Source organism: Chroicocephalus ridibundus, chromosome 8 (genome assembly GCF_963924245.1).
Source record: "Chroicocephalus ridibundus chromosome 8, bChrRid1.1, whole genome shotgun sequence".
In the NCBI taxonomy this organism is placed as follows: Eukaryota; Metazoa; Chordata; class Aves; order Charadriiformes; family Laridae; genus Chroicocephalus; species Chroicocephalus ridibundus.
The window spans coordinates 10,210,416-10,218,818 of NC_086291.1; positions in this window are offsets into that span (position 1 = coordinate 10,210,416).

Sequence of the window (8,403 nt, forward strand, 5' to 3'; positions counted from 1 at the left end):
CTGTCAGGTTTGGCATTTCTTAGTGAATGCTTTGGCTGTAGCCAGAGCAAGAGGGACCTGATCTTCCATGAAAACTTCACGCTCCTGAGCAGGAGCACCTGACTCCAGGGACCTCACAGTCATGGAAGGTGTAGGAGACACATCTAGTAACTCTAGCTCTTCCTATGATCCTCCACCTGTCCTGCAGCACCGTGATTAATGGGCTTCCCATCAGAAGAGGAAGCAGTGCAGACTGGTTGGCTGGCTGGCCAGTTGGCTGGTTGGCCAGATGGCTGGGAAGTGTTTGGGTTGCAATTGGTCAGGAAGCTCCTGCTGATGCTTCTTGCCTACCTGAGGAGGGGGATGAACAAGCAGCACAAGGAGCCACTTGTGGGGTGCCTGAGCCAGATCTAAGGCTCTGCAGGCTGCCTTCAAAACGTGGGGCTGACCTAAATAGACTGGGGAAACAAAGGGTGTGAGGAGAACAATGTTACCATGCACTTTCTCTCGTCATCAGATGAGGTCATAGGAAGATTTTGGACAGCTCTACCATGATACTTGGGATTAACCTCAAAGTTAGGTTCAAGTGGCGTATGCTACAAGAGACCCCATTCCCCATCTTCAATGCATCATGGACTCTGCTGTAAAGCTGTCGCTCCTCCAGGCTTTTTTTTTTCCTCTCAACAAGCTCTAAAATGGCCTTTAGGCTCTTTCAGAGACCCCCCTCTAGGAAACAGTTCATAAACAACTGGGCTCTCATCTGGCCTTGCCTGTGACTGTGGATGGGATGGAGAAGAAAGGGAGCTCCATGGGGCTGAGGATTTTGGAAGGACGGATTGCTACTATGGGTCCCTCATGTGAGGACCTGCAGCACACTTATAAATCCAGCAATGCCATTTGGTTGGGTGCCTTACAAGGTCCATGTAAGAAACACAGGAAGAGCTGGAGGGTTGAGCCTTTGATCAGCACCAATGGAGCTGCTTTGGGGTGTCCTGTGGCGCCTACCCAATTACCAGACCATGTGATCTGGATCCAGATGGTACCTTTCAGCAATCACCTACAAAATAATTCAAAAATCCCCCAGGACCCATTGGTGGAGGGACCAGGCTGGTGAAGTCACTGGCATGGCGTCAGATGAAACTTTTATAGCAAGACAGAAATTCTCACTGGTGACAAAGTCCCTGGACAATGGGTTTGACCATGGGTTACTGAGCAGGGTGGATTTTTACCCATCTGGCTCCCTGGTAGTTATTTAATAACCAGTAACAACTGTTGAGCATGGAGTCAAGGTGATATGGGTTGTCTTGAAGATCAAGTGAGATGTCAAGCATTGAGCTGATAGGGAGGGGATGTAGGGGACAGAGTCGTTAAACCCATATTAATGGGGATTTGGAACAAGAATCTGAGCTTGGGTAATAACAAAACTGAGTGCTTAATCCAGCTTCCAGCCTGTGCATTTTGTGTTTCACTGGTGAAGGGGAGACAAATGCCTTTCTCATGTATTTCAGAGATTTCACGGCAAGAGAGGGCGTGAACATTTGGTTTGACACTTTCGCACAGCCTGGGGATGATAATTCAGGGCATTTTGCAGGGGAAGAAACTGTGGAAGTTCAAAAGAGAAAGTGAAGTAGCCACAGAGCCACAAGTGGAGAAAAGCGAAAGGGGACAGCACTGGTCTGGTCATCATAAGGGATTGGGACAAGGCCAGAAATGGCCTGCTTAGCACCAGGAGAACCTACAGGCCTCTTGCTCCCAGGAATTCTGACTGAAGTGAGGAGATTACGAAATAAGATGTCAGCATGACGAAGCAGCTACAAGAGTGTCCGGTCAGCCAGAGTGGTCTGGAGAGTCTGGCAGAATGAACAGAGTTTTAGCTTGACCTTTTGGACATCTGAGGCTGGCAAAACTACAGCTGGGTGTTAAAGGACACTTGGAAGGTCATCAAATATTTGCAAAGAGCCTTTGCACATTTGGCTCGATGCTGTGGGTGTCCACATCATGGCAGTGTATGTCATGACAGGTCAGGCCATAAACGTTAAAAAAAAACATGACACACTGAAGAATTCCCATCCCGTACCACAACCATGGACACATCAGGCTGTGGAAGTTGCTTTCAGGGTCCTGGGAATTTCTTCACTTAGTTTAGACACCTAAACAGAAGGAAGAGAGGATCTTCTTCACTGATCGAACTCATATTCTTGGCATTCATTGCAGAAGAACTGGTTTACTGAGCAGGTGAAATTTTGTTGGCAAATCGGTACTTTGCCTGCCCCGGACCGTGACCTTGCAGCAGCTGCTTTCCGCGGTTGTGCCTGTGTTTATTCAGATAGGAAGAAGAGTCCAGGCGCATCTGTCCCTGTGTGTTCCTGCAGTTCTTAGTGCTGACAGATAAAATGTAGCTGTAATGCCAAAAAAAATTAGTAACGTTTCAAGCTTCCAAACAGATGATGTATGAGGAAGTCAAGGCAAGAGCCCAGCAAGTGTTCCAGAGTAATGTGAGCTGCCTGGATCCCATCTGACCACACATGTCTTGAGGATGAATTTATATCTGGAAGCATTTAATGCAGCTGCCTTACAAATATGTTGCGATACTTATTTAATTCACAAGCTGCTTCCGGTGTAAAATCCCAGAGGGGTTTAGATGGGAATTGCTGGTACCATCTGATAACGGGTTTGCCCGGAGAGTGGCGCAGGGGACCGCATCCCTCGGTGGTGCGAGCAAGATGCTCTCGATGCTGGTGCCGCTGCTCCCGTCGCGCTCGGCAGCGTGCGAGAAAGTTCCGCCAGCAGTCTGCGATGGGAGGGTACCCTCCACATGGCCGGGATGTGGCTGTACAGCTCTTACGACAATCTCTGCGGGGAAAGGAATAACTGCGTGAATAGATGGTGTCTTTGCTCTGCCAAGCTGCAGCAATGAAAAAAATCCAAGATCTTTTAAACCGAAACAAAGACGTACCCCCTTGCACCCTGCATAGACCCCTCTCCCAAACTCCTGTTAAATTAGTTATAGAATCATAGAATCATAGAATTGTTGAGGTTGGAAGGGACCTTTAAGATCATCGAGTCCAACCTTTAGCCTACCCTGACAAGAGCCACTTCTAAACCATGTCCCTAAGTGCCCCATCTACCCTTTTTTTAAACACCTCCAGGGATGGTGAATCCACCACCTCCCTGGGCAGCCTATTCCAATGTTTAATAACCCTTTCAGTGAAAAAATGTCTCCTAATATCTAATCTAAACCTCCCCTGACGTAACTTGAACTCGTTTCCCCTCGTCCTATCACTTGTCACCAGGGAGAAGAGGTCAGCCCCCATCTCTCTACAGCCTCCTTTCAGGTAGTTGTAGAGGGTGATAAGGTCTCCCCTCAGCCTCCTCTTCTCCAGGCTAAACAACCCCAGCTCCCTCAGTCGTTATTCATAAGGTTTGTCCTCCAGACCCCTCACCAGCTTTGTAGCCCTTCTCTGGACACGCTCCAACACCTCAATGTCCCTCTTGTAGCGAGGGGCCCAAAACTGAATGCAGTACTCGAGGTGGGGCCTCACCAGTGCCGAGTACAGGGGGATGAAGGTCTGGTTCAGGCAGTCCAAGGTCAGCTCATCATCTTTGCAATTACCCTTTCAGCAGAAAGTGGGGAAGGATTAAAGAATGAGGTAACCTCTCTGCATCCAGTCCTTGACTGTCTTTATTGCTCTGAGTGATACATCCCATGTGACCGGGTCTTTTTATTACTGCCGTGTCTCTAATATCCAGGAGGGGAAAGGTAACCGGGGGCAGGCGCTCTCAGAAATTACATTCTGGAAAGATCTGTCTCTCCCCGGCACTGGGACGCGGTTGCCCCAGAAGCCCTGTCGCAGCCTCAGTTCAAAAGCAAGAGCAGCCACGGAAGATGTGGGATGCAGGATGCAGGACGTGGGATGGTGCGGGATGCGGGATGTGAGATACGGGATGCAGGTCTGTGGGATGCAGGATGCAGGACGCGGGCTGCCTGGCCTGGCGTGCAGTGCTGGCCCACGTGTCTCGGGGACAGCGGGAGCTGGGCTGCCATGCCTGGAGTTATTTAGAAGAGTGTGACTCTAGCTCTTGGCCTCGGAGGGTGTTGGCACCAAGGAGAGCTTCGTGTGCAGATCTGATGCTTGGTCTGGGGGTGTGACTGCAGGGGGAAGAAGCCACAGGCACAACGCAGAGAGGAGGATGAGGATGCTGCAAAGCACCTTTCCTCTTCTTCTGATTTTTTAGTGGATCCAGAGGTAGATTTTTAATGAATCCTAAAAGCCATGAGGGGGCCAGTGGCCGAGCAGGGCGAAGGCAGGAGCAGCCTGGTTGTTCGGTCCCAGGGCCAGAACCATGCACATATTGGATGATCCAGCTGAGAAAGCGTCAGTGCAGCCTTTCCTCTACCCCCAGTTCAGTCTGCTCCCAAAAACCAGGCTGGAATTCCCCTGCTGTAGCCTTACACCACAGTCATTGCCTTCTTTAGGCTTTTGGATTATGCAGCAAAAATGGTGACCTGCTCTTAAAACCTCTGAAAATGCAGATTTCATGGGCAACCTGTGTCAGGGCTTAAGAAACCTTAGGAAATACTTTATGCTATGTAATCTGTATCTACCTAAATGCACTTTAGCGGCTGCCATTTATTTACATGAGGACTGTTATGCCAAGTTCCCTTAGTTTGAGCCCCATTTACTTCTCCCTTTTCCCACTGATTTCACATGATTTCGGCCTTGTGCCCTTGCTCATCAGATGTGCTTGCTTTAATCTTCCACATTTGCATGCCAAGGTCCATCTACTCCTTTTTAGATGGCATTTTTTTTCCAAATCTTATCTTAAAAGAAAATTGAATCTAACACAGAGATGCATGTTGTTTGCTTCTAGTGACTTCATCTATTTTGATTAAAAAATTTCTCATTTTACACTTTAGAATATGTAGGCAAGGTACATTTTGGAGTAAATGCAGTTGCCCTTCTACTTGAATCTCCGTACAGGGTTGAAGGACGCTGTCTCATTTCATCTAGTGAAAGGAGATGCAAAGGAAAAAATTTTTGAGAAATATTTGTATTTATCTATCCAAGTATGAGGTTTGCTTTGATTACAACAGCAGGATATTATCGATTCGCGTTACCTTTGTGAGCCTCTATATCTACAAAATACCTTTTGGAGAGATTTCTGCCCATCCGTCATTTCCCCTCTTCTGTGCTCGCTCTTGTGCTTCGTGCCTGCGCTTACGGACTCGCATCCCATACACTTCAGCTTTTTTTTTCAATTCATCAAGATAATTTTCGAATCCTGACACCGCCCGCCAAAGTGCTTGCGGTGTCTCAGGGTTTTATAACATTTTAATAAGCGTGTTCTGGCCCTCTCCCTTGCGGGGATGCCTCCGATTTCAACTCGAGAGCTGCACCTCGCGTCCGAAGCGGGGACGGGCAGCTGGAGCCTGCGGCCGCCGCCGCCATCCCCTGCAAAGTGGCCGACGTACCGTCATGCCTACGCTCCTGCTCCTTTGAGAGGAGCTGTCTTACGCCGAAATAAATTGGATTAACTCGGAAGCAAAAATAAATTGAACTGGTTTTCCTGACAGAGGTGGAAAGCCAACATCGCTGAAGGGCAGGAAATAGAGATGGAAAAGCACATGGAAAAGCACATTTACTGAGAAATCTTGTTTTCGTTTTGCTTTCAAGAGTCCTGATCCTTATGTATATAAACAAGAGCAACTGCTAAGGCTGTGTGCCGATTGACCTGCCGTTTGACAAGGACTGCCTTTACGCTTAAGCTTAAACGTATTTTCAAAATGCATCTTTCTCATTATAAGTTCAGTTTCGTTCTTTTTGGTGGAATTCATTACAAAGGAAGGGAGTAGAATCGTCATTCAGATTATGATGTGGGGTTCTACAAGTTACTGATTTTTTTTCCCCAGAAAACATTTTTCTTCCCGGGAGACCTGACCTCTGAAAAGTCTTGGTTTTCAAAAGGAACTCGAAGTTTGAAAACAGAAATGGCAGTTTGAATCTTTTCTGCTTTTGAGCTCAGAAAATAATAACTGGGTTAGACTGAAGTCTGGCCTGATGATTGTTTTTTCATGTGCTTTTTTGCCAGGTAGTATGGCATATAGAATAATCTGCCATATTCTGAAATCCCTGCTTACCCACCCAGACCAGTTAAGGGATGTGGGGGTAACCTCGATGGCTCAGGCTGGCCCCTGAGCTCCCCGCTTTCCCAAGCTCCATTCATCTTCTCCCATGAAAAGCTGCTGTACACTTTATTTTTTAAATTTTTCATTGTTAGTAGCAATTTATTAATTCTTCTTTTTAAAGTTATCAATTCTTCATCACAGATTTTCAAGTCTTTTGCCTAAAAAATAGTTGGTCTCCTCTCCCTGCAAACCCTTCCCTGGCAGACATAATGCTCTCGAGGTGCGTGAAGGAGGGACGAGGCTGGAGGGTGCTTCCAGCGCTGCCGATGGCTCCTGGCGCTGAGGACGCTTGAACTGCCTGGTCCGGCGGATGCTCTCCCAGCTGCTTTCGCAAGGTGATGATGACAGTGAAAGGTTGTCCTCCCACCTCGTTGGCTTGCGCTCTGCACCGTCCTGCATGTCAAACTTAGGCTCTGAATCCAGATATCTGGTGCCCCTGAGCCCTTCTTTAGCTTTAAATCCTCTGTCCTTTGCAAAGTCTAACTGCAAATTTTACACTGCACTTGTAATTTGCCCCTGTTCCCACTGGTGGGATGTCTGTGTATTGCCAGGGTCCTGCAAAATAGTTCCCGTGGGTACATTTTCCATGGGCGTAAGGAGCAAAGGAGTTTTTGGTGGGTCACAGCCCGGGGTTGGCTCTATTTGCAGACAGTTTTGTTCATTTGGTCTCTGGCTGTGGTGGTCTGATCACGGACAGCTTCAGGTCTCAGCACAGGAGGAGAGAGGAAAGGGGCTTGATTGGCACCTCATCTCTCCTGGAAGGTCTGTATGGTCTCAGGTCACAATCTGTGGCTCAGATCTCACTTGAAATGGCAAGTTAAAGGGTTACATTCCATTAAAGGTAGGGAGAGGAATGGCAGGCACGGGTGATGCAACCTTGCTCCATCCTCCTATCATCAGAGCGCAGGTCTTCTGCTGCTGGGTCACCTGCACTGTGGCCCCGTTGGCATGGGGACCCCCTGCCTCGATGTAAACAACGCTTTCCTCAGCGTTTGCCAGTTTTAGTGCTCGCCCTTGTGTCCTTGGTCATCGACGCAGGCCATTTTTTGCAATCTTTGCTTTATCTTATTCCTTCCAGTGCCTTCATACACAGCCATTTCCATTTGTGCTTCACGCACAGCACCCCTGCTGTTGCTGTGATGGGTCTCTGCATGGTTCTGCTATGCTGAGCTCCACCACGATGGGTCTGTTCAGCGACCCACGACTGTGGGTTGGTATGGGAATACTGGCATCACCCCAGGTACACAGCTCCTCAGCTGCTGTAGTTGGAACAGACCCAGTTTCGTAACCGAGGTGAGGCGAGTTTGCGGCGTTTGCCCGATGAGCTTTTACCCAATGACCCTGAAACATGATTGACCATAACCGAAGAAACTGGCTTTTGTCAGCTTATTACTTGCCATCTCACCAGAGGCTGTGACCGAGCAGCTTTGAGCCAGGTGTATTTACTGCTTTCCTCCTGGACCAGAGCCTCATCAGGAGGGGATAAATCACTGCTTTCCTTTATCTGATGCCAGGATATGGAGTGACCCAAGTTTTTCTACTCGCAAACTATGGATGCAAATCCATGGCAGGGCGGGAATCTTTTGGTGTTTTTTTCATGTACTCAGGCTTAACAAAATTCTAACTGAATTCAGGGTGAAGCCGGATGACGCAGTTGTGTCCTTCATGTTACCCACGCACACAGGCGATTTCTTTTTTTTTACCATTTCTTCTGAAATGGGCTATTACTGAATCACAGCAGTTGCTTCAGGGCAACCTGGAGGTTTTGCTCACAGGAGATGCTAATTTGTGGCTAGGGTGCCTGGAGCACCATGAGGTATGGAGGTAGGAGGTGATGCTGGCTGATGGATGTATCTTCTCGAGGCTGTTTGGCTAAGTGAGCATCCCACAGCAGGCAGGATTTATGGATGGCGGCTGGATGTGCTGGCATGGAGGTAAGTGACGAGGACACGGGAGGGTTTTGTGGGGGGCTTGGTGGTAGCCATGCATACAGCTGTCATTAGAGGAGGTGTGGGACATGGGGCAGAGGAGGTCCACGGGCAACCCTATTTGCACAATATACTGGCCTGGTTTTTGTGGCTTCTCAGTTACAGCTGTTCTGAGGACACCTTTGGTGTGACATTTGCAGTGGATTGGCAATGTGCTCAGAGTGAGAGATGACAGAGGTTATTTGTGTTATCTCCATTACTCATTGTGGGCACACTTTATGTATTTAAAATTAAAATGGGACAGAACTT